Here is a 27799-nt window from a genome sequence, read left to right on the forward strand (position 1 = left end):
TCGTGGAGTAGATGGTCGGGAGAGCCTGGTCCCCTGCTGGAGCGATCTGTCCTTGTAGGCAAGTGTTGGCGTCATTAAACATTTGTCAATAGAGTAAAAGTGTCTTCTGCTCATTCCTATCGCCTGTGATTTTTGCAAAGTCGGCGTGACATTCTCCCTTCCAGAAAGACGTGAACATTCATTCAGCCACGAAACTCAAGTGTGTGCTTAATGTGACCTAATTGGAGGACTGGCAATTAAAAATTAGTCATAGCAAGTCCAATAGGAATTAAGCAGCTCCACACACTTCCCAACATTCTCCATAGGAAAGGTTGAAGCTAATACCCCTTGACGATCACAGTTCATCGGACGGGAAGAGAAGGATCCCCCGTGGAACTCTTTGTTCAGTGGTTGTCTCAGGGGAATTCGTCTCACTCCTTAAAGGGAGGCGTGTGAGCAGCTGGAAGGTTGTGCGCACGGGAGATGGGGTATCCAGCGATTTTCTACATCGTTCGCATTTACTATCCGGTTCTGGCAGCGCTCGGCATCCCCGGTAAGATTCTAATCTGGTGACAATGTCTTTTTGCAGCACGGTGGAATGAATCTACGTTTGGGCGGACCATCCGGAGGAAACCCACGCAGACAAACCATCCAAACCACGGTGGCTGCAACAGCCTCACCTGCCGCCGCGCTGACCCATCTCCCTCTATCTGCTGCAATGTCTTCACACCCAGCACCTTGAGCACCGTTTTCAGAATGGGGTTTTTTTTTTGGTGGGGGGGGGGAAATTTTATTTATAAATCTGAATACAATCAAATTATATATAAATACATAATATAGTCCCCCTCCCAGCCTTCCGCTAAACTACCCCAAAGAAAAGAAAGTAAAAGTGGAGATCAATTTACATTTTCTTTGGCTTGGCTTCGCAGACGAAGATTTATGGAGGGGTAAATGTCCACGTCAGCTGCAGGCTCGTTTGTGGCTGACAAGTCCGATGCGGGACAGGCAGACATGGTTGAAGCGGTTGCAGGGGAAAATTGGTGGGTTGGGATTGGGTGTTGGGTTTTTCCTCCTTTGTCTTTTGTCAGTGAGGTGGGCTCTGCGGTCTTCTTCAAAGGAGGTTGCTGCCCGCCAAACTGTGAGGCGCCAAGATGCACGGTTTGAGGCGATATCAGCCCACTGGCGGTGGTCAATGGGGCAGGCACCAAGAGATTACCTTAGGCAGTCCTTGTACCTCTTCTTTGGTGCACCTCTGTCACGGTGGCCATTGGCCAATTTACATAACAACCTTCTATTATCGCTATCGTTTAGTGCAACCCCATCAATTGTGGGAAAAAGAAACTATTACAAATTATATCTCATATACGGCCTCCAAACTTTAACAAAAAATAATTATTATTATGTATATTATACACGATCTTTTCCAACGGTATGCAAGACCTCATTTGCGAATGCCACCGTTGAATACTCAAACCAGCCTCATTTTCCAATTGCCAAACATTTTCAAGCCACTGCTAAAGCCAAACTCAAGAAAACAATTTGTGATTTATCTAATTTTAATTCCAAACTCAATTTCTTAATATAACCTGATAAAAATACCATAGGATCAAGTGAAATTTTAAATTTAATAAAGTTTCTAAAAGTTCCTTAATTCTATTCCAAAAACGTTTCACTCTTTTTCACAACCAAGTTGAATGCAAAAAAGAGCCAACTTGCTTATGGCACCTAAAACATAAATCAGAAGAAACAAACTTCTATTTCCTTAACTTCTTAGGAGTTAAATATAACTGATGTATAAAATTATAATGGACCAATCTATATCTTACATTTACTAATTTAGTCATACTATCCTCACATCCAGTCATCCTGAGAAATAGATGAAGATAAATCTTTTTTCCCATTTTAACTTAGATTTATAGATATCCATCTTAAGCATTTTATGCTGTAATAAGGCATACATCTCAGATATAAATCCTCTCTTACCACCTTCAGTAAGTAAACTTTCAAATCTAGACCATCAAGGCAACCATAACGTATGGCCAAAGTTATCCAACAATAAAGCTCTATCCAGATGATAAGAAAACAAAGTGTTTGAAGAAATTTCATATGGTAATTGCTCTTGATGCAGAGAAGGCCTTTCATAGAGTGGAATGGGGTTTTTTGTTTAAATTTTTGGAAACGTTTACATTTGGGCCTCTTTTTATTGGGTGGATTAAGGCTTTCTATAAAAATCCTTCCCTAGAGTTGTGACAAATGGACAGGTATCTACTTTGTTTGTATTAATTAGGTCGACTAGTCAGGGCTGTCCTTTGTCACCAGCTCGATTTGCATTGGTCATTGAACCTTTGGCTCAGTTAATTAGACAAAATGGTAATATTAAAGGTATTAAGGTGAAACCAGATGAGTGTAAAATAAATTTATTAGCAGATGGTGTTTTGATATATTTAACACAACCCTTGAAATTTTTAGGGAGTTTGCAAGTACAATGAAATATTGGGATATCAGGTTAATTAGGATAAGAGTGAAATTATGCCTTTGGCGGATGTGGATCACATTATAAATGACGGATGCACTTTATGCATTTTGTAGGCATATTGCGAAATTTAAGTGGTCTGATCAGATTAAATATTTTTGTATTATAAGAGATGATAATTATAATCATTTATATGAATTGAATTACTTAACTTTGTTGTCTAAAATTAAATATGATTTAAATCGGTGGAAAGATTTACCAATAACGTTGACAGGACGTGTTAATCATGTGAAAATGTATATTGAATTCCCCATATTCAATATCTTTTCCAATCTATTCTTTGAAGGGTTCCTCAAAAATTCTTTAAATATTTCAATGTTGTGGTGAGGACATTCCTATGGAAAGGTTAAATGGTGAGGGTGTCGTTGCAGAAATTGACCTAGAAATGTGCTTTAGGAGAATTGCAACTTCCTCCTTTTCAGAATTATTATGAATCAGCGCAGTCGAAATTTGTTAATAGGATGTTTGAAGTGCATAAATATTTGGTTTGGGCCAAGATTGAATTGTCTCAGATTAATGAGAAGAGAATGGATCACTTTATTTATAAATGGAATTCTCAACTGTTACACAGTTATAATTTACAAGTGTTGAAACACTTAATGGAATTGTGGACTAAGAAAAATGAAATTATAGGTACGGAAAGTAAAATCTTGACTAAATCGTCTTTATTTCAAAATAAGCTTTTTCCCTTTAATCAGTTTTTGTAATTGTGGGAACAGAAAGGAATTAGATTGGTAGAAAATTGTTCTGAGGCTGGGTATTTTATATCGTTTCAAAGAATGAAAGAGAAATATGCAATTTCTTTGAATACAGTTTCCAGAATATTGAAGCTTCATGCCATTGATATTTTGTTTGACACTTTCATGTGTTGCAATAGTTTAAATGTTGCGTTCTGCATATAATTGTAAAATTCGACATACAGGTACCAGGCTTTTCCGGGCCACGAGCACATGCTGCCCAAATACCCCAAATGACCCACATCCCCTGGTGCATTTTTAAGGGTGCGAGGAAACTGGGGCACCCAGATGAAACCCACACAGAAATGGGGAGAACAGACAAAGTCCCCACAGAGAGCACCGGATTCGATCAGGGCCACTGGTGCTGCTCTGACCACCACACTAACGGTGCCAATCCGAAGGTTGGAGTGAAATCCTTGCTGATACTGATGTTGTTCTGTCATTTTTACCTGCTCTCACTTCCCCTTCACTATTCGTACATATTCTTGGCGATAAAGAGAGTTAAAACTTTACAGCAACAACTGTGGCAGCTTCGAAATCATTTTTAGTTTATGCGCAACATACAGGTCACTGTCGGACTCTGGCTTTACCCTCCCCTCAATTTGGTCTATGTGTCAACTGAGTCCAGCGTGCTCGTTGAATGAAGTGATAAGAGAAGGTATTCGGTTTCACAATAAGTTTATTTCATAGCACAAGAATAAAGCTTAACAGAACTCTGGTCCAGTCGTTAGTTCATAGGTCACCTGCTCAGTGAGCTATTCCCCAAGACTGACTCTTACTGTCCAGTCTCTTCTGTTTATATAGATCAACATTGTTACACTGAACAAAAGTTGGCTTTCTTTGATAGGCTCCTTGCATAAAATTTTTCTCAAGCAATTTTCTGCTCTGCAATTATCTATGGTGTTGCACTCCTATCTTAATCCCCAAGGCCAGAACATTCTGTTGTTTTAGTGTAACCTTGGGGAAGAAAGTATTCTCTCTCTTTGTATTTGGAGGCAGCAAATTCTACACATACTATAATCAGCCAACTTTTCTACATACTGTGGCTGTTACTTAATTGCATTAATATTTCCCTTACACCTTATAATTGAAGTAAATAGTAAATTGTTACATAGTAATGGATTAATGAATACATAATGAATAGTACGTAGGCATATTTTCCATGATTACTTAACCCTTTGGTTCCAACATCACAAGAACTATCAGGTAGAAATCAAAGTTCTCTTTGATTCTCACCATAAAGTGGGGGGTCTCCTCGTTTGTCCTTCCTTGGGCTTCTGTCGGGTCCAATTGTGAATTATGATTCCACTTCTCAAATACGTCATTGCTAAAGATTAAAGCTGCTTTTATTGTCAGGCTATAAAACAAAACATGTGATATTACACAAAACTTCCTTCAGTCTAGGTGTAGGCACAAATATCCCGACAACCGTTACTGTCAGAGGAAGCAAATCCCCCCTCCCCAAATCACTCAGTGTCGTTGATTGACCTCCAGTGATCCCATAACCTCTGCAGCCACATCGAATCCAGTCCAAATCATTGGGAACATGAGCTGCAGATCCAAACCTCCTGCACCATCAGGAAGTCCTTAGTGCCCTCGCACCCTCTCGTATCTGGTTCCCATAACCATTCTTCAGCAGTCCGGAGCCCATGTGAATCTCTCGACTGCAGTTGCCAGTAGCAATGTGGATTGCTCTCCATGAGTCGCCAACAGCCTGCCGCCTGTGTGTTCTTCAGCCGCAGAGCTCCTCCCTGTGCCAGTGCTGTGTGCACTGTCCCGTGAGTCATTTCCTTTGCCTCTCCTTCTCAAACTGGGTGTGTCTTTCCTGTTTCTGGTCTGCTGTGTCAGTCTTCTGATTCCCTGGAGTCTGGAAACCCTCAAGGCGTTACCATACATAGGTGCCGCTGTCATGGGCCCAGTCCTGCGATCTCAGGATTTTCATATGGTAAAGATGAAATCCGCTGGAACCTCGAGCCACGCTCAAAAATATTGAAGAAAACATGTCACGGAAGACGATGGGGAGAAAAAGCGCTGGATCTATCACTAATAGCAGGCCACGCAGGGAAGCCAGATGTAGACAAGACTTTCCTTATTTTAATGTATCCTATTTTAAAAATATCAACTTTCAAATTCAAATATCGATCTCGTTAATAAATCCAACTCTGTGACTGCTGCTTTAAGTAGTTGATAAAACAGCCAAACATTTTGCATAACTTCACATTAACACTTTCTTAACAATGAATAACAAAGCATTTCTAATGTTAGAGATATAAAATGCATATAAAGAAGCTCAAACTTTAAAGAGATTCATAACAATATAGATAAAAAAATTTAAAGAGAAACACAATTCAAAGAAAAATCTTTCATGCATCCTCTAGAATAATGAGCAGCCATTAGTCAGCACCTAGTCACTATGGAAACACTGCAAACAATAGTATTTTAAAGGGATAGGCACAAATTTAACCAAGAGTTAAAAACACAAGGTTTTCCACTTTACATTTTGGCCCCTAATTATTAAAATGGACATTAATGGCTCATATATAATAATTACTGTACAGATACACAAATAAATATAGTTAGTATAAGATTAGAAAACAAAACTTTCAGGTTCCTGTAAAAGACAGATTTTGTAATAGGTTGATTTAAGTAACCCGTCTTGGTTTTATTCCACATTTGCTGAATGTAACATTTCTTGTCTGGAACTGTATCCATGATTTTCCCCACCAACCAAGCATTTCTTGGTGAAGAATTGTCCATGATAATTACAATGTCTCCGCACACAAAATTGTGCTTAGTTCAAGACCATTTTTTTAATTCTTATAATAATGAAAGATATTCTTTAGTCCATCTTTTCCAAAATAAATCTGCAAAAGGGGGTTCATTAGGTGAAACACTGTCCTGTGGCAAATCTGCCATTTGTTGTTGTACAGGTTTAGCATTTGCACATAGACAAGTTACACATTTTGATATAAATGTTTTGATCAACGCTGAAGCACCAAAAATCCAGTATTTCTGATGTAATTCTGTTAATACATGATTACAATCACCATGACCTGTTTCCTCATGTACATATCAAACAATTAAATCATAAATATGAAATTCCTAATATAATTGGATGTTTCACTTCTTCTGGCATTAAGTTGCTCCAAATAAATGACCTGTCATTCTGTATTCAATCATGCCTTTACTGTCATCCCCATAAGACCACAATAACAATCCAAAACATTGATGAATGATCATTTCAAATCTGTAGCAATTACAACAGGCTCATTACAAAATCTTATCAGAACACCTATTAAAGTTCCGGTTAGGTCTGGACCTTGTAGAAGTTGAGAATTCAGTGAAACTCCTTGAAATGATGCTGCACCATCAAATACAATGCATAGTTTCTCCTTCTGTAGATGTTTAACTTCATGCTGATGTAAATACCATTTTCTACCATATTTATGTTCCAAGACATCTTCCTATACCTTTTCTACATAACTTGGCTATCAGGCCCAACATGACATTCGTATATTCCAAATGAAAGGAAGGATTTCTCTTGAATTTTCTCTTCAAATTCAGCATATGCTGTTCTGCAATTCTTTTATTATCTGGAATACTAATTTCTCTTTTCTTCCAAGGTAATGCTAAACAGTAATGACCATCAACATGTTTCACAGAATTTGAAACTAAATCCAGAAACTGCTTGTCCTTCTTTGAAGGTTCTTGAATATCTGTGAGACATTCAGGAAATTTGATTTTAAATGGTTGTTCCCACAGATCATAAGTTTCAAAACTGAAATTCTGTTGACATTAACATTCGATGACTCCTGATCATTATTCATTTTTCCTCCTAATGGTCCATTAATCATCCATCCAAACAACATTCTCACAACATTTTGTCCATCATTTTGACTCCTTATTCCTTCAAAAGATTTGAGAGCTTTTGGTACATCTAATCCAATTAACATCTCAATCTTGACATAAATCTTAAGTAAGCAAACATCTTTTATATGAGGCCACTGTTTGATATCATCCTGATATGAAATATTATCCTTATTCAAAGGCATAGTCTTCTGAGTATATACACTTGGAAGATCGCAAAATTCATTGCTATTCAATCCAGCAATCTCTAAACCTGAAACGATATTAGTTTCAATGTTCTTTTCTTCATTCAATGTCTTCATAAGATCTGTGATATTTTTTCCATGAATGTTAAGTTCATTCATTAATTCAACAGTACAAAATAATGCAGTACTTCCTGGATCAAGAAATGCACAAGTCTTCAGTATGAAGCTCCCTTTTTTGGCTTTAACCTGCACAGGAACTATTGAGATGGCTTTGTCACCGGCCCCAGTAAGACTGTTTGTCTCAACCAAAGCTGAAGCATCCTCTCTGACTGTCTGGTTAGTCTTGGATTCAGATTGTTTGACTTCCTTCTCAAGTTTACTTCATTGAGTCTACAGTAACTTGGGATGTTTTAAACTGTGTATATCACAAATGAATCGCTTGCTACAAGTTTTGTTGATGTGCCCTTTACACAAGTAGCCAAAACAATTTCCATTTTTCTTTAAAACGGTTAATTTCTTGTCATGCAACTTTCTCTCCAATCGTGAACATCTTTATAAAACATGCTCATCTTTTCAATAAAAACAGGTTTCCTCTACCGTCTGATCTTCCTTCTCCTTTGTTTCCTTGTTCTTCCCTGTGCTTGGATCTGACACAGCAGTAACAAAGGTACTTCCCTTTGGTTTCTGTTGAGACAATAACTTAGACTTCTTTACATCTTTATGAACTACTGAAATATTCTTAATATTTCCAAATATTGGTATAGTGTTAACATGCACGTCATTCCAAAATTGTACAACATCCTCAAAAGTGGCGTCCCTTCCAGGAAGCATCTTAAGTTCTGCAACTTTGGTTTTCCATAAATCCTTCAGCTTATAAGACAATTTGTTTATAATAATCGACAAATAAGCAAATTCAGCTCTTGCAAATGTAAACATTGTGTTTCAACATCCTCTCAGAAAGAGTGAATATGCTTGTCAAGCCTTTGCATCCTCTGATTTTATGTGGGCCCTTGCCATTTAATGTTCATCGCCATAATGATTTTGCCATTTTAAAATCTTGCTATGAATTCATATATTGTCAACATTTGACTAACTCCTCCACCTGTCCTCCAGTTTACTGTTTCAGATAATAGAGACGATCTTTGGTATTTCTAGTATTACTTTCAATGTGATGTTCAAAAGATTTCATGAATGTCAAATATTGTAATGGATCTCCAATAAAAACTGTAATTTCCCTCTTGGGTAAATATATAAATCTTGTTGTTGTGCTAACAGAGCAGAGATTTTATTTTGTTTTTCTATACATATTATATTGTCTTCTCCACCATGGCTTGCAACTGGTTGCCTTAGGGTGAATGGAGAAAATGGACCTTGAACTGGTGCCATAGGTGAAGGACCTTGAGTTGTAAGTGATGGTCTTGGTGAGAATCCTTGGGTAGTAAGTGATGGCATTTGTGGAGATCCTTGACTTGTTGCTTGTTCTCCATCACCATGAAAGGACCTCAATGGTTGATATCTCAAGGATCGACTCACAGGGTTGAACTTTTTTGAAATACTCTCCTTTTGGGAAGATCCTTATATTGTGTGTTCTGGCGAGCTTGAATGTCGTCAGCCCTTTCCATAGGATTGGTCATTGTCATTTGAGCATGAGCTGCGACACCCGTAGCTCCTTGCTCGAGTATATTTGTTCCTTGAGGCTGCGGTACCTGATGCTCTGCTGGAAGGTTAGGTGCTAGCCTGTGACAGAATATTTAGGAATATTTTTTGGGAGAGAAATTGGAAATGATAGATTTGATTACATAAACACTCTTTAAAACAGATCTTATTTGAAAATACTGCAGAATTCATATTCAGTGATTTTACAGAAGCTGTGGAAATAAATGGACTATTGTCTTTAAAGCATCAAGCAGAAGACATGATGTCTATTGATAGCTCTTTGCAGAGTTTTGGAGTGATCACAGAAAGGTCACTAATGGGTTCTTGTTTACCTAAAAACAGCCGATGAACCAGAAGACTGACTTCTATTGTTTGATGGAAAAGGAGGAGTTTTTTGTCAGAGAGAGAAAGAGAGAGAGAGAGAGAAGGGTAAAGCAAGTGGTCTCAGTCAGTGTATGGGTCACTGAAAACTGTAACAAGCAGAGAAGCTTGTTGAAACTGAAGCAGAAGCTGTTGGAATTGAAACAGAAGCTTCAGTGGAGGATGGCCTACACTTCTGGTTCATGCAAAAGGAGAAAATGAGCTGTCTAGTGTTTCTCTTGGAATAAGAGGAACAGAAAGGATAGCCTGAAAGATAGAGGTAATCATCTGGAGAACCTTGATGGGGCAAGCTTCATCAGCAATTGTGGAAATCCTGGAACCACAAATATCTCTCTACAAAACCTACAAGAACCTTCCTGAGCAGTAACCATTTATCTTTCAAGCACCAAAGCCTGGTGAACTTTATATATGTTAAATTCTGTGCCCAGTGTAAGAATTACCTGCAACCAGAGAACTTGGAAGATTGAGAAGTGAGATTGAACTGTGAACCAAAGAGCTTTCTTAAATTTACACACACATTACATACACGTGTCCTCAGAATTAGAAGGGGGTTAAGATGGCTTGTTAAGTAAATCAAAAATAGAGATAAGTTAAAGTTTGATTCTGTTTTTATGTTTAAAGATAATTAAAAACAACTTTTATTTAAGTAACCATTTGTTGTGGTGAATATCTATTGCTGCTGGGTTTTGGGGTTCTTTGGACTTGTAACATTTTATGGGGCTCGTCTTTTTCAGATTTTAACACGTTTTTTGTGGGTTATTAGTCAATTGGTTTTTTTCGAAACTAATTGAAAGCTTGTGTGTGGAAAAATTTTTGTCACAACCATCACCTGCAGAGCTGCAGACCAAGAGAAAAGGGGAATTGATGGTTATTTCTAACGAATTAAAACTGACTGAAGCAAAGCATTGGATGAGGAAAGTACAAATACGGAGTATAATAGTGAGATATTATATAGGTGATGGTAAATTTGTCGAGAAAGACTTAGAAGAGTTTCCAGAGGATAGATTGGAATTGGAATTGCAATTGGAAATGGAGAAATTGAGGATGGAAGAAGAAAGAGAAAAAACGAGCTGTTGGAGGCTGAGAAACAGAGACAGTATGAGGCAGACCAAGCTGAAATGCAAAGAAAATAGGCTGGAAAGAAAAGAGAAGAGGCTGAAAAACAGAGGAGATATGAGTTAGAGGTAGCTGAAAGACAAAGAAAATATGATTTGAAAAAGATTGAAAGGGAAAGACTATCAATTAGAGAGGATAAAAATTGAGATGGAGGGAGGTAAGAGAACTGAGGCTGTAGCACCCGGGAAGAGGTTTTTGGCTAGCAGAGAGGTAAATCTAGTTCTTCCTTTTGATGAGAGAGAATAAGATACTTATTTTCAGCTTTTTGAAAAGGTTGCTGAGAGCTCAAGATGGCCAAAAGAAAAATGGCCTCTAATGCTTCAAAGTGTATTGAAGGGAAAAGCACAAATTGCATACCGTAGTTTGACTACAGAGCAAGTGACAAATTATGATACTGTTAAACAAGCAGTATTGAAAGCTTATGAGTTGGTTCCAGAAGTATATAGACAAAAATGTAGGAGTTTGATGAGAACATAGAATCAATTTTATATGGATTTTGCTCTGAAGAAATCTATGTTTTGACTGTTGGTGCACCTCAAAAACTATAAATAATTATTTTGACAAATTACGCAACTAAAGCAGATGCTTATCCTATTCTGAGAATAGATGACTGTATTGATAAAATTGGGAGAGCTAAATTTTTTACTAAGTTGGATTTGTTGAAGGGTTACTGGTGTGTGCCTTTAACTGAGAGAAGAAGGAATATTTCAGCTCTTGTGACAGAGTATTTGGAGGTGGTTTGGGAGGAATTGTTAGTACAGCTTGCACACACACATTTTAAAACACAGAATATTTGCAGGACTTTTGCAAAATGCTTTTTGCAGGAGGCCACATATATGACAGCAGCTTGCCTGGGAGAACATGTGCTATTTGCAGGCAGAGGAGAAGAGTTTTGCTCTCAGAGAGGGAGGGGGTGAAACAGAGAGAGGAGACACAAAAATCAGTTCCAGAAGGACAAGCTGTCTGGAAGGCTGCTTGGTCAAAGAAGGAGATTAGCGGTCTGAACGGTGACCTGAAAGAAAGAGAATCATCTGGAGAACCCTGAAGGGGGCGAGTTTCGTCAGCAAGACTGATTGAGAAGGAATCAGTTGTGGATGCCCTGGAAAAGGAATCTCTCTCTGAAAACCAGCAAGAACCCACCTGAGTGGTAACCATTTGCCTGTTAAGCACCAAAGACTGGTAAACGTTGTTAATGCTAACTTTTGTGCACAGTACAAGAATGGCCTGCAACCAGTGAAAATGGAATGTGATCCAAATAACTTTTCTAATCTTAAATATACATCACACACACCTGCATTTCGTATTAGAGGGTTAAGAGGGCTAACTATTAAGTAGTTAGGTAGGTTATGTAATAAGTTAAAGTTCAATTCTGTTTTCCTGTTCAAATATAATTAAAAACTACTTTTGATGTGTTGTGTTGTGGTGCATATCTATTGCTGCTGGTTTTTGGGGTCCTCCGGACTCCGTAACTGTCTGCCCTGGACTCTGTAAAGTGCTCGAAGGTCGGCTGCAGGTGTTCCCCAGCCTCACAGCTGGAGCGCAGTCATGGAGTTAGGATGGTAGTGTGAGAGATGAGTAAAACTAATATGAAAATATGTGTAATGAATAAAGCCAGTAGTATGAATAGGATAAGGGTAGATAATAGAATGTAGGAAGTAAAGTTAGTCTGAATAAGATAAGGGTAGCCTTAGAGAGAGTCAGCAAGTTCCACATATGTAATTAGTAAGCCTTTGACAGAATTAGCAAGTTCTGCATATAAGAGTTAGTAAGCCCTGAGGGTTGGGAAGGTGTGAATAAGGACAAAGGCAGGTGAATAAGGACAATGACATGATGGAACATCGACAGGATACCCCCTGGTCCTCCAAGTTTCACAGAAACAGCACGTGGGCAGACAGGATTGCCTAATGCCAAACTTATCCAGGAGGCAGAAGAATGTTGGGGGGTGGGGAGGGTACCTCTACACTGAAATGAACTGTATAAAAGTTGGGTGAGCCCTAGTATGTGTGTGTATTCCCAGGGTAAGGGGAAGCACCCAACTTTGTATTGTTGTATAATAAATGTTCTTTGTTCTCAATTTTTGTCTCAAGCAAATTCTGTGAAGGTACTTCTGTTTCTCACAGTAGGAATTTCCATTCTGCAACGCCACGTCTGTGTACCCGGACCATTGAGCACGGTTGGCAGGGTGACTGGCCCAGTGCCGTTACTGCGCAAGCAGCTCAATCTCTGGGCTGTCAGGAGTTTATACATTCTCCGTGTCTACATGGGGTTCAGGTTTCCTCCAACCCTCTAAAACCGGGGGGGGGGGAGGGGGGGGAGGACAATTGGGTATAATTGGGCTTGTTTGCTGAGAGGGCCTGTTACCATGTTGTCTGCCTAAAGAAAAAAAACTCTGACATACACCATAGAACATAGAACACCACAGCACAGTAAAGGCCCTTTGGCAATCGATGTTGTGTCGATTTATTTAATAACTTCCATGATAAGTTCTGAAGCCTCCCTACCCCGTAAATCTCTACTTTAATCCACGGACCTATCTGCGATAAATGCCCTAATGTTCCAGCCACCACCACCATCCCTGGTAAGGCATTCCAGGCACCCTCAACTCACCGTGGTTTTTTTAAAACTACCCCTAAATTCCCCTCCCGTCATTTTGCACGGGTGTCCCTGGTGTTTGCCCTGGGATAAAGGCGCTGGGTGGCCATTTGTTTTTATTTATTATTATATTTTTAAATGGAGACAACAGCCCGCGCCGCCCAATTGACCTCCAAACCCCAGTAGGTTGTGAACGGTGGGAAGAATCTGGCACCCCCGGGGAAACCCGCAGTCACGGGGAGAAGTAACAACCGTGAGGATTCGAACCTGGCCGCCGATCGCTGGGGCAAGAACCATGTCGTCTGATGGCAGTGGAACATTCAATGATCTCACCGGATGTCAATTAGGAAATGCAGATGAAGTTTGGCGCAGTTGGAACTGTTAGAAACAGAAGTACCTTCTCAGAAATTGCTCGAGACAAAAATTGAGAATGAAGAACATTTATTATACAACAATGCAAAGTTGGGTGCTTCCCCTTACCCTGGGAATACACACACATACTGGGGCTCACCCAACTTTTATACAGTTCATTTCAGTATAGGAAAACCCTCCCCCTTACATTCATCTGCCTCCTGGAGAGGTTTGGCATTAGGCAATCCTGCCTGCCTACGTGCTGTCTCTGTGCACTCGGAGGACCAGGGGGTATCCTGTCGGTGTCTCATCATGTCATTATCCTCATTGTCCTTATTCACAAACCTGTCCTTGTTCTAATTTACACCTTCCCGACCCTCAGGGCTGTGTCCCCTTCATATGTAAAACTGGCTAATACTGTCTAAGGCTTACTAATTACATATGCAAACCTGCTAATTCTATCTGGGGCTAGAAGACCCTTATCTTATTCAGACTAATTCTACTTCCTACATTCTATTATCTATTGTCTATCCTTATCTCATTCATACAGTGAACTTGCTGATTCTGTCGAAAGGCTAGGAGATTCTTATCTTACTCAGACTGATTCTGCTTCCTGCATTCTAATATCCATGTCTTATCCTGTTCATACTGGCTTTATTCATCTACCCATGTATCAATTTTAGTTTCTTCATTTTCATATTTTTATATCAGTTGTACTCATCTGTCACAATCCTCACTTTTCTTTTAGATCAGTATTACTGATCTCTTAACTGAAAATGTATTATTTGTATCTTGGTCTTTTTCCCAGCTGGTCAGTAAACGAACTGCAGTCTCAGTGTCATCAGATAGAAGTTGGGAAACATACATTCTTTGGGTGATAGTGTTCTGACGAGGGGGTCGATGGATTAAAAAGTGAACACAAGTCTTTAGGCAGGGGAGCACCATAATGGTCAGAATAGCGAGTCCAGCTTGTGGATATCAGACTCCAGTTACCAATAAAAGTCTAGTCCATCCCCCACTGGACCAAGGTTGCCAAGTCTGTACCTGATCATGGGAAGATTTTCGAACTCCTGAAGAAGTGTCTTTATCCGCCTGACCGTTGTGAGCATTGTCCTTAATCAGTCTTTCACAAACGCTGCCTTCAGCAGCCAACGAGTAATCGAGAGCCAGGCAGTTTTGTTGAAGTGTGGCTCGTATCTGTCGTTTTTCTTCAGCCCCTAAATTCAGGGCCATTGCTCTCCATTTGATGATGTCCAAGGCTGTCTGGAGTCTGATTAAATGATTTAAATGCCAAGCAGCTGCGGTGTTCTGTAGCAGCTCGTGTCATTTACAACTGGAACTCCCCTTAACGAGATGGTGCTTGTCATTCTGAATGCCTGAGGGACCCAAAGGATGTTTGAGAAGAGACCAAGCTGGGGAGGGTTGTTTCTTATCGTTTAACCTGTGTGTTGCAGCTTGTCTGCTAACATTAGCATAAGTATCATTGAACTTGTGAGTCCAAGCCTGTCTGTGTACATTAGCATATGTATTAACTCTATCTCTGCCACATGTACCATCCTGACTACTATTCTGTCTGTCTTTATCCCACCATCTCCTTTGTGCTGTCCCTTTAAAACTCCTGTCTTTAATACCTGTGTAGGCTAAAATACAAATTAAATCTACTCCATTAAAGCTGTTGAATTCCCCTGGTCCGTGTTGGAATCCCTTGTTAACCCATATCCCATTATGACTATACATTATATCTATGCCTTGTCTACATTCTAAAGGAAAAAAAAATGTCACCTCTGCTGCCCCTATTCCGGGAGGACTTAATACATTGTGAGTAATTAAGTGATGTCCCAGAAATTGGGAAGCAACAAGTAAACAATACAGTAAATGGTAAAAACAACATTACGGCACTTTATCCTGGCATAGTGTAACTTTGAGATCAGAAGGATGAAGGACTGCACGCCAGGTGGAGGGTAGATTATCAATGTTGTTATTTCTGGCTTATTAGGTAGCTGGTTTAATTTGTTGGATGTGGCTCCAGCCTTCTTCTTTCATTCGCACGGCAGTGTCTGTAATCAAAAGTACACAATAGCGGCCATCCCAGACAGGTTTTAGTTGGTTATCTTGCCATGCTTTGACATAAACCCAATCACCCGGTTTAATAGAATGAATAGGATACTCCAGGGGTGGGTTTGGAACTAATAAACCCTTCTGTCTTAATTAACTGCCAATGTATTCCCAGGATTTATTAGTTCACGATCCTGTTTACTTGGTGAAATGCTAATTAAAAGTGAATAGCTGCAATTTAATGCCTTATCTGTTTTTTTTTAACAATAGTTTCCAAAATCGTTCTGGGGCAAGATACCATTTACCATAACAATCTGACTTTTCTTTGTGTTAGTGTAAATGTTATATTTAGAATTATTGTAAAAAGAAACACAAACCATATTTCCATGGGTTTTGAATATATTAGACCTTATTAAAACACAGTTGAAGCTGCTTGTCTGTATGGGGCAACCAACCTGCAATTTGTTAGAGTGAGTACATAACAGACATTGCAGCACAAGAGCCCCTGCGAGAGAACTTGAAACATATTCAACCTTTAGTTCTGCCTTAAGTACACAATTAGCCATAATGATTCGGCGAGTGAAATTTACTCTATTCTAAATGAATTTTTCTTTAAAATAGCCGAGTGGGAATAAGACATATCTTTGTCACTGCCGACGGCAACGAATTTGACGATTATTTAGCATCGCTATTGTAATTGTAAACATTAAATGCCTTGCGCCACAGCTCACAGGAGCTGGCCTTATTTAAAACAGTCTGTAAAACCAGCACCAAAAAAACATTTAAAAGATGATCTTATGAAGCATTTAAGTACAGGCTAGTTTCTATTATATTCCACTTAAAGTTCTGCTGCATGAATCCTGGAGTTTGTGGAGTCATTATTGAATCAAGAAATATTGGTGCCATGCCAATCACTCTGTAACATGCCAATTTTGCAGTCGTTAAGCTGAGACATACTGAATAGCATCTGGTACAAGATCTGTGAGCTATTAATGATATTGTTATTCCTATGCACCCAATTGTTCTGAACTATGCCACCAATTTAAATCATATTCCACCTATTGCAGTACTCACACACCACCATAGACCAGTTCGCAGGTTTATTTCTGCCTTAAGCTAAATCCAGTCGCGCAGGGTTTACCTCCGTGATTATTTACAATGTAACTTCTGCACGACCGGATTTAAATATAAACCTGATGAATGGGGGAAGTTATCATGAACTAAATTACAGCGGCAATACAGAGAAATTGTGCTGAGGCATTAATTTCTCTCCGGAGGAAAATGCACCAGAGAAATCAATCATTAACTTATTGGAATCCCCAGAGGTTTCTTTATTCTCCAGAGGTGGGCGATCTGTAAACTCACGGACCTTGACTGCTGAATGTGTAGAAGAAATTTACTAAATCTATTGATAGGGCTCCATACTGCTAACTGCAAGACAGGAGCCTGAAGCGTCAGTTTCAAGTGCCACAATGCGCTTAAAGGGACATGCACACTCCCCCTTCAACTGGCTGATCCAGCAACTTTACACATCAGATCCTTTCTTTATCTTACATACACTTAAAAATAAGACGTATAGAACTCACCCTATTAGCACGAACATTTCTCCCTGCAAATGTTATAACATCGTTCAACTCTCACATACTCCCTGTGCAAAATCATGTTTGAATACAATTTATTTCATAAAATGAAATTAACTGGTAGTTAAATTCGCTCATTCTACAGTATTGATAAATGATCATTTATGACATTTACATTTCAGCATGAATTTTAATTACTATTGGTCAGTGACTGAAGTGAGAAGTTGTGATTTGAAATTATCTCTGTTCTTTACTCTCCCACTCCCGGCGCTTCTCCCAATGTCCAGAAGCTGGCACACAGTCCCTACCCTTTCCTTGTTGTTCCTCCACTACTCCCTTGACTGCCTGCATCAAAATCTTAGCCTTTCCTTTCTGCTTATCCTCAGACCTCTGGACAAATGCTTTTTGTGCGATCTGTAGAAGCTGGGTTATTCCTTGCTCATGCCAATTCTCAGTTTTCTGTAATTTCCTTCTGATGTCTGGGGATGAGTTTGTAATGAAACCTGTTAATACTAGTTGTTCACCTGCTGGGGATTCTATGCCCAGACCCCTATATTGCTGTATGGCCGTACGCAATCTATTCAGAAATGCAGAGGGGGTCTCCTCGGGACCTTGGGGAACCTCAAATGCTTTCTTAAAATTCTGTCCCTTTGGAACAGATTCCTTGATTCCTTTTATCAAATTAACCCTATATTCTTCCATTAATGTGCAACCATCATTAGTATTCTTATCCCAATTTGGTTTTGCCAGGGGAAATTTAGCTTCTCTGGGTATCGCCTCTGGTCTCCCTTGGTGTTCCTTATCCCAGACTCTAATCCCTGCCTGGCGAATCATTCCACGCTCATCCAAAGTAAACAGTGTTTTAAAGAAAGATGTTAGCTCATCCCAGGTCTATGTATTTGGTCCCAAAAATTGATCTAATCTTTCTTAAAGTTACGCACCTCTGTACTGGTCAGGGGTACATTTACGAAACCGAGACCCTCTCCCACGGGAACTTCCCGCAGAGGTCTCATCCAGTTAGTTTCTGGCTTATTAGGTCTAGGTTCCTGCTCCCTGGGAAATGAATCAAAGGGTTCTGCCCTTTGTTCCTGGAGGGTCTCACACTTCTGAATTAAAGTCGCCTCTCTTTCTTGTCAATAGAGGTAGTAATCGAGTGCTTCATGAACGGGTCATCATACCACTCCTATTTTCTTCTCTTTTCTCTAGCTGTGGGGGAGGAGGGGAAGGTGCAGAAGGGTGGAGCATAGGAGGGGGGGAAAGATAGGAGCCGGCATAGGAGGAACATAAGGTGGAGGAAGGGAATGTAACACATCCCATCCTTGTGGTTCAGGGACAAAAGGTTCCTCATCTCTCTTGTCCTTGCATTATTTTTCATTCAAAACCAGTTGATCAAACGATCCCCTGAGCCAGCAGGCTGCATATTCCCTGCTCTCAATATTATCTCTTTGGTTTTGATAGAGCCAGATGTTCAATGCTTGACACATCCAGTCATCCTCGGATCCGAGCTTTGGCCAGTATACAGAGCTCCCTTTAATCGGGCTTTTAACCCATTCCAGACAACAATACCTGACCATGGTCAGTTTGTCCTTTCCACGGGTTCTCCCCGCGCCCCAATCAGATAACATTAATCCCAACGGGCTTTGCTTGGTTATCTGATTCTCACATCCTTCACCAGGATTCTCTTCCCTACTATTCACACCTCCCATATTAACAGGTAAGTAAAATTTCTCTTACCGAGGTCCAGTAGCTAGTTCTAGCGTGCTTCCTTAACGTCCTCTCGTTGTTTGTTCTCAATGCCTCTTCTCGGATATCACTCGCTTCATCCACTGACCTGTCACCCTTCGTCCGTGAGTCCAGCTGAATCAGCTGGGGTGCACCTACCCCCGTCATTGGGCACTTTGTCAGTGGAGGGAGTGGGATCCCGGACGAGCCCCCATTTGTTAGAAACAGAAGTACCTTCACAGAAATTGCTCCAGACAAAAATTGAGAACAAAGAACATTTATTATACAACAATGCCAAGTTGGGTGCTTCCCCTTACCCTGGGAATACACACATACACTGGGGCTCACCCAACTTTTATACAGTTCATTTCAGTATAGGAAAACCCTCCCCCTTACATTCTTCTGCCTCCTGGAGAGGTTTGGCATTAGGCAATCCTGCCTGCCTACGTGCTGTTTCTGTGCTCTTGGAGGACCAGGGGGTATCCTGTCGGTGTCTCATCATGTCATTATCTTCATTGTCCTTATTCACAAACCTGTCCTTGTTCTAATTTACACCTTCCCGACCCTCAGGGCTGTGTCCCCTTCATATGTAGAACTGGCTAATACTGTCTAAGGCTTACTAATTACATATGCAAACCTGCTAATTCTATCTGGGGCTAGAAGACCCTTATCTCATTCAGACTAACTCTACTTCCTACATTCTATTATCTATTGTCTATCCTTATCTCATTCATACAGTGAACATGCTGATTCTGTCTAAGGAGATTCTTATCTTACTCAGACTGATTCTGCTTCCTGCATTCTAATATCCATGTCTTATCCTGTTCATACTGGCTTTATTCATCTACCCATGTATCAATTTTAGTTTCTTCATTTTCATATTTTTATATCAGTTGTACTCATCTCTCACAGAACTAACTCTCTTTTCTTCCTCGCAGTCAATATCATGGGGATTGTGATCGTGTCCCGCGGAAAGTGCGGACTCTCGAAATGCATCACCCGCTACCTGGTAGGAATGGCCACGGCAGATCTGATGGTGGTTGTAGTGGTTGTTGTATTGGAGCAGATTAATTACCTCTATACCTATGCGAGGTTCCTGCACATGACCCCGGTCTGCGCTGTCACAAGTGTACTGTGGTCTGCAACCATCGACTGCTCTGTTTGGCTGACAGTGAGTTTCACATTCGATCGTTTTATTGCGATCAGTTGCCAGAAGCTGCGCGAACGATACTGCAGGGAGAGAACGGCAGCCGTTGTTACGGTCACTGTGGTCGCAGTGAGCGGCGCCAGGTGCGTCCCGTTTTATTTTATGATGGAGCCCAAGATCATAATTGTCGGCGTGCCGTGGAATTGCGAGTTGAAGGCTGAATACTTCACTTCACCAGCGTGGAAAGCATTCGAGATATTTGACAGCATCTTTACACCGTTGTTACCGATCGGTTTAATTATTTTGTTCAATGGATTGACCATCAGACACATCGTAAGGGCAAATAAAGTTCGCAGAGAACTTCGGAAAGGCAGTGAGAAACAGGAGGACCTGGAGATGAAACACAGGAGAAGGTCCTTGGTTTTGTTGTTCTGTCTGTCTGCCAATTTCACATTGTTGTGGATTCCCTCTGTCGTATATTCCACGAACTGGCAAATGGTCAACTATAGTTACACGGACCACTATTTGAATACGCCGATGTATATACTGCAGGAGTTCGGATATATCTTGCAAATGCTCAGTATGTGCACCAACACATGCATCTACACACTGACACAGCGGAAATTCAGGGAGCAGCTGAAACAGGGCGCTGCTTTTCTGTTTACATTAGCGGGGAAGCTGCGTAAATCACATTGAAACTTGCATGAGTTTTAAACTAAATGTTCCCAAACATTCCGAGTTTTATTCACATTGAATAATTGACATACAGCAGGGAAACAGTTTCTTCATTCAAACTCGTTCATGCAACAACGCTGTCTGTTCAATGTCTCTGTACCTAGCCCACACCCACAAAACTTTCCAAACCACATGGCTGTCCACATTTGCCTACCCTACTTCCATATACTATTGCCCTCAAGTACCAGTTCTATGGTCCCATGCACTGCTAGTCTGACAAGAGGAAAAACTGTAGAGGTTCAAACCTTGTGTTTATGATTTGTGGATGTTTTATGTCTTTCCCTTTAAGAATATAACAGTGTAGTCATATCCTAGTGGACCAGGAGTGTGTTCTCATTCTTGGAATGACCACGGAAGAGATGTGAGCACTCCAGAAACTTTTCTTTGAATTAATCATTATTATTCATTATTAATCATTTATCATCATATTTGTTTGTTTATATTTGTTTGAAGTTGAGTCTCATTAACATTTACAATATGCTCATTATGAAGTGCGAAGCTATGAAAATGTTTATTCTCTTTGATCAATGAAAAATTAAAGCTATTATTACTTCAATTATAAAGTTTGATTTATTTGGGTGAATAAGATACAATTTGGAATATCGAGGCTTTACTTCTCTTGGAAGATGACATCTTTTGAGATTGCGAAATATTAGGAGCTGAGAAGTGTCATCTATAAAAACATTGCATCTTCTGTCTGGGCCCCCTCCAACCAAATGGCATTAACATCAACCTTTCTGGTTTATGTTCCCCCCCCTCAAATTCCTCCATCGCCTTTTCTCTCTCTCTCTCTCTCTCTCTCTCTCTCTCTCTCTCTCTCTCTCTCTCTCCCTCTTACCTTTTCCCTCTGTCTCCTTTAACAGTGTCAAAGTCCATTCTCACCTCTCCTCTTATCATTTGCAATTGGCACCTTTTGTTGGTCTGGACTCCTTCCCCAGCCAGTTGATAGTATTTGATCTAATGCCTTCCTGTTTTTTGCTTATTCCTTTAAGTAGGGTTCAGGCTCAAAATGTCAGTAATATTGTGGCAGCCCTTAGCAGCTCCCCTATGGGGCCTCACAAAATGAAGGACGAATGCAACGATCCAGCAGGCTGCACAAGGCCCACAGCACTGCCTCCAATTGGCCACAACCAAAAGAGCTATCAGGGAAAGCGGATCACAAACACATTAGTCAGTGCTGAGAGGGTTTTGACCATGCCCCTCATCTTGAGAATAAAAGCAGGGCTGTGAGCCCAATAAAGCTCAGTGTTAACTCCACCCAACTGGGGTTCATGTCATTCTTTCTGAACTGACCTGCACACAGTTAGAACCTCTCCTGCACTATAGGCTCCACAGAGCCATAGCTTGTAGCAGCCAGCTCCAATGTATCCTTTGGACACTGTGATACTGGCTGAGTTCTTACAACATTTCTGAGTGTTTTTACTCCAATACCAGCATCTGCAGGCTTCACATTTTACCCCATTACATTTTCCCTATCTTACCTTCAATTATAATCTGTGGGTTCAGAATGCTGTCATGGGAAGGAAGGCTGTGCCCTCTTAATTTCACGCCTATACTGTCACACTGCAGTCCATGAAAAAAAACCTGCCCATCTAATTTCTCCTATCTCAATAATTTGAGACAAGGGTACATTCCTGCAAATATTTTATGGTTGTGCCTTCCTGACAAGTGAGGGGAGGTTGAGTGTTCACATTAGGTCAATAGTTAAGTGAACTTTATCTATCTGCCACTAATTAAGTGAATTCTCTCTCTCTCTATCTCTCTATTTATCTATCTATCTATCTACCAATCTCTGACCTATTGCCCTCCCCTTTCTTTTTATATAATTATATTCCTTCACACACATCAATTTTTCATTGTCACAAACATGAAATTTGGTGTTTTATGGCAGCATTCGTATTATAACCATCTTACAACATTACTATAAAAAATAAAAATAACAGTGCATGGAAAGTCAGGCAGTGTCTGTGGTTCATTGATCATTCAAGAATCTAATGGCAGCGGGGAAGAAGCTGCCCTTGTGCCATTGAGTGCTCAACTATAGGCTCCTGTACCTTTTTCGTGATGGTATCAGAGTGAAGAGGGCATGGCCTGGGTGGGAGTCTTTAAGGATAAGGCTGCTTTTTTAAGACATCGACTCAGTAGATGTCCTTGATGGAGTGAAGTCTGGTGCCTGTGATGTCGCAGGTCGAGTTAACAACCCTCTCGGGTTAATTCTTGTCCTGATAGTTGGTACCAGGCAGTGATGCTCAGCAGATAGCATGTCTGAGCTTTTGTTTTTAAAGACAATAGTTCATTTATTTCCACAACAGCAGTTCAATTAACACCCACCCATAGGCATTCTTCACAGTTTCTGTAAATATGAAATTCTCCAGTACTTCAAATAAGATCTGTTTTAAAGTGTGTGTATGTAACATACTCTAACTTTTCCTAATATATCTCTCAAAAATATTCCTAAATATTCTGTCGCACCTTCCCCCTTTAAAGGAATTTTAACTCTTGAGTTAAAATTCAGTTATAACTGAACTAAAGTAATGATGTTGAGAGTATTTTTAATACAGAATCAATTTTAACATCTTGTCAAACAATCTGCCATTAATTGAACCCCTGATATGAATAATTTGCAAATTGTATTCTTGTAATATTAAACTCCAGTTTAACAATCTTCTGTTTTTGTTCTTCATTTTATTCAAAAACACCAGAGGATTGTCAGTAAATATCACAATTGGTTCCTGAGGTGGGTGTGGCAAGATGGCATAGGAAAAAGACGTTAGAAAACTCCTCTCCCCGACTTATAAATGTTTGACAAAATTTTTAAAAAGTGTTAAGAAGTTGATTAAACATTGACTATAGCAGCAATGAAGAAAATAAAAAGATAACTAGTGAAGAAAACGACATTTAAATGAGCTGAAAGTGAAGAAGAACCTTGCCCTACCTTCCAAAAGGAGCCTCAGGAGTCAAGTGAAGTGATGTCCAAGCCTCAGAGGACTTCCTCCAGCAGGTTAAACATAACGCCGGCGCCTACCTTGCATCCTGATCTCCAAGATGGTGCCAACGTTCCTGGTGCTCCTGTCTTATTTTCTGAGCATGCACAGAGACCAATGCACGGTTGGCGGGCCAGAGGCACGCAGCGACATGCACAGTAGTGGGTGCATGTATGTGGCCAATGACCTGGCCGTGCACAGCGACTTGTCTGGTGACGCTCACATGTGTGCTGCGGATGAGCCAGTCATGTTATTAGACTGGGCTTGGGCTGTGGCAGGACACGGCCTTTGCCGCCCCGATGTGGTCAGCCCAGCGGCGAGGGATGGGGGGGGGTCCCAGACCTGAAGTCAAGTGGTCCAGAGCCAGGTGAAGAGGAAGAAGAACTACTTACGGAGGCAGCTAGACTAATGGAAGTTAGGCCTCAAGTTTTAACATCTGCATCTGTTGGAGCTGAAGCAACAAATCCAGTTTTAATGAACATTGCCAAACAGTTGAAAAATTTGGCTTTGCAATTGAATCAAGATTTTGCTGCCGTTAATGAGCAATTTGTTGAAATCAAAGGGAAAATTAATGACATATGTGGTGAAATTTCAACCATGAAAAACAGATGTCTTGTCAGTAAAAAATGGATGTTAATAAATGTTTGAAGGCTGTTGATAATGTGCAAGATAAATTTAAGAAGATTGAAGAAGCTTTTTTTGACTGTAAAGATCAGGTGGATCAGTATAAGGAAAGAATGGATCACACTGAGGATTCTTTTACTGGTTGGGAAATTCAAAAGAGGGAGTTGTTGAAGAAGATAGATTCGTTGGAGTATCAGAGTTGACATAAACAATATTAAAACCGTGGGGCTACCAGAAGCAGTAAAGTTTTTTCAGAAATGGATTCCTGAGGTGTTGGGGGTTGAGGCATTTCTGGACGGTTTGGAATTAAATAGAGTACACCGAGTGATAAGGAAATATTTTTTCCTAGGTATCAGGACCGTGGGATGATTTTGTGTCTCGCTGTGCAAAATGCCTGGAAAAATCTGAGCCCTTTAATGGTTAAGGTTAATAGGGTGTTTTTTAATGCTGATTTAAGTCATGATATAATCAAATGACGTAAAGAATTTAATTCAGCTAAAGCTGTATAATGGAAGAAGGTATCCGGCAGTATTGAAGGGTTTTTACGGGAATTATCAAGCTCAGTTTTTTGAAAATGATTACGATGCTTTAACTTTTGTTAATTCTTTGCCAGACAATAGGTCATCAGGATTTGATGAATCAGCCACTTGTGAAGCTTTCAGAGGTGAAGAATGGAAAGAAAGAGTTGGAGTCTTTGCAGTTGATTGATATCGACGATGATGATCAAGTCGATTGTATATTGAAAGAAGTGGGTCAAACATGAAAAATATGTTTTTTTTCAGTAGTGTTTGATTTGGAGGGAGGTGAACAATTCTGCCACTTCTGAAGTCATCTGCCAGTGGTGGCATTGGCCACACCCATATAACTGAGGGAGTTACTACACTATTTGTTGTAGTTTTTCTTTTTTGAGGGGGGTATTTGTTTTTGTTTCTTTTGTGTTTTTTTCTTCTTTTTTGGGTTTAAAAAATTTTTTTGAAGGAGCTTTTTTTTAATTGTAGAGCCGTGTGAGGTGCAATTATTGGGGTGATTTAGAGATATGGCTAATTTAATATTTGCAAATTTTAATGTTAATGAGCTTAATAATCCAATTAAAAGGAAATGAGAATTAGCTTATATTAGAAGATGAAGATTGATATTGCTTTTTTACAAGAAACACATTTCACTGAAAAATAACATCAGAAATTGAAAAGAGACTGGGTAGGGCACGTAATAGCATTTCATTTTAATTCAAAAGCAAAAGGTGTGGCTATTTTAATACATAAAAAGTTAGTTAGCTTTTACATTCAATTCAGTCTTCGCAACAGTGAGTAGAGCATTGGTTGTAAATTTAAATTTTTTTCAGAAGTGTGGACAGCGATAAATGTTTATGCACCTAATGTGGGTGATGAAGGGTTTTTAAATCTGAATGAAGCGAATGAGAATGTTCTGGTGGGTGGTGTGTTACGAGCCCAAAGGACCCCAAAACCCAACAGCAATAGACATTCACCAAGACAAGTAGTTACTTAAACAAAAGTTGTTTTTAATTATCTTTAAACATGAAAACAAAATCAAACTTTAACTTTTCTCTATTAGCTTAACTAACCTAACTTAACCCCCTTCTAATTCTAAGCGCACGCATATGTAATGTGTATGTAAATGTAAGAAAAGTTCTTTGGTTCAGAGTTCAATCTCACTTCTCATTCTTCCAAATTTCTAGTTGCAGGCAATTCTTATACTGTGCACAGAATTCAACATGTATAAAGTTCACCAGGGTTTGGTGCTCGAAAGGTAAATGTTTACCACTCAGGAAGGTTTGCAGAGAGAGATTTCTTATTCCAGGATTTCCACAACTGAGGAACCACCATTTGTCACCTCAATGTCTTGCTGATGAAACTTGCCCCATCAGGGTCTTGGTGAATGTCTATTGCTGCTGGGTTTTGGGGTCTTTTGGGCTCATAACACACCACCCACCAGAACATTCTCATTCGCTTCATTCAGATTTAAAAACAATTCCATTAAAAACCCTTCATCATCCACATTCATCGCTGTCCACACTTCTGAAAAAAAAATTCAATTTACAACCAATACTCTACTCTGTTGCGAAGACTGAATCGAATGTAAAAGCTAACTAACTTTCAGCAGGCTACCACAGAGTTCCTTTCTGTTCCTATTACTCCAAGAGAAACATCAGACAGATAGCACTTCCAGCCATCCACCACTTGGAGTTTGTTTCATTTCCAACCAGCTTCTCCTGCTTATTTCAGCTGTCTGCCCAGTCTCTCTCTCTCTCTCTCTCTCTCTCTTCCTCTCTCTCTCTCTCTCTCTCTCTCTCTCTCTCTCTCTCTCTCTCTCTCTCCAACTGCCAGAAAGCCCATGTGACTTTCTCACTTGCAAAACCCCTGACCTTCTCCAGCAAATAATAGGAGTTAGTCTTCTTGGTTAAGCTGTTGTCTTTAGGTAAACAAAAACCCAGGAGTGACCTTTCTATGCACTCTGTCAAAACCCTTGCAAAGAGCTTTCAACAGCCAGAGTGTCTCCTGCTTGTTGCTTTAATAACATCTTTTCAATTAGCACTGACGTGAAATGTGCACAACATTCTCCATAGTTTCTGTAAAGTTCCTCAAAATGAATTCTTCAGTACTTCAAACAAGATCTGCTTTAAAGTGTGTGTATATGTATATGTATATGTAACCTACTCTAACTTTATCCGTTTATCTCCCAAATATTCCATTAAGGTTATTTTAATTGTTTGGATCTGTCATTGGAAAAAAACTCCAAAAACTCTGAAGAGAACAAAGATGGCTGAGCAACTGTCAATAATTATGAAAGACTTAAATTTGGAAGAGATTTGGAAGAGATTACACCCGACAGTGAGGGATTTTTCTTTTTATTCAGCTAGACACAAACCTTTTTCTAGAATAGATTTATTTTTAGTATCAGCACAATTACAAGGTAGTTGTAATGCACATGCTGAATATAAAAGTAGAATTTTGTCTAATCATTTTTATTATTAATCTTGTTATATAGGTTCTGAAAATGGAGGAACTACATATTGTTGGAGATTTAACACAATGTTGTGAAAGAAACCTGAATTTATTGAATATATTAGAGATCATTTTAAATCTTTTTTACAAATTCATTAAGATTCAGTACAAAGTAAATTTATTTTATGGGATGCTTTAAAAGCATATTTGAGAGTTCAGATTATTAGTTATTCAACTAAAATTAAAAAACAATATTTGGTAGAAAGTCAAAATTTGGAGAAGAAAATTAATGTTTTAGAAAAGGAGTTACCACAAAATTCGATGGAAGATAAAAAGGCTTTTTTGACTAAATTAAAGTTACATTATAATACTTTATAAATTTGAAAAGTTATTACAAAGGTCTAAACAATGTTTTTATAAGTTAGGGGAACGTGCCCATAAAGTTTTAGGATGGCAGTTGAAGATAGAACAAGTTTCCAGGACAATAAATGCAGTTAGAAAAGGTTCAGTTATTACCTACAAACCCCAGGAGATTAATTAAGAATTTAGTTTGTTTTATGAGGATTTGTATACTTCTGGGGTGGTGCAGGAT

At 39.6% G+C, this 27799-nt stretch overlaps 1 long non-coding RNA gene across 1 annotated transcript; it reads left to right on the forward strand.

Annotated features, from left to right (window-relative positions):
* Window positions 1-134: 134 nt before the first annotated feature.
* LOC138750788 (uncharacterized) lies at window positions 135-27364 on the forward strand. The gene is made up of 3 exons (XR_011349505.1): window positions 135-532; window positions 24858-24992; window positions 27251-27364. It is a non-coding gene; the product is annotated as an uncharacterized lncRNA (long non-coding RNA).
* The last annotated feature ends 435 nt before the right edge of the window (window positions 27365-27799 follow it).

The sequence above is a fragment of the Narcine bancroftii genome, unplaced genomic scaffold (assembly GCF_036971445.1).
Source record: "Narcine bancroftii isolate sNarBan1 unplaced genomic scaffold, sNarBan1.hap1 Scaffold_266, whole genome shotgun sequence".
Lineage (NCBI taxonomy): Eukaryota > Metazoa > Chordata > Chondrichthyes > Torpediniformes > Narcinidae > Narcine > Narcine bancroftii.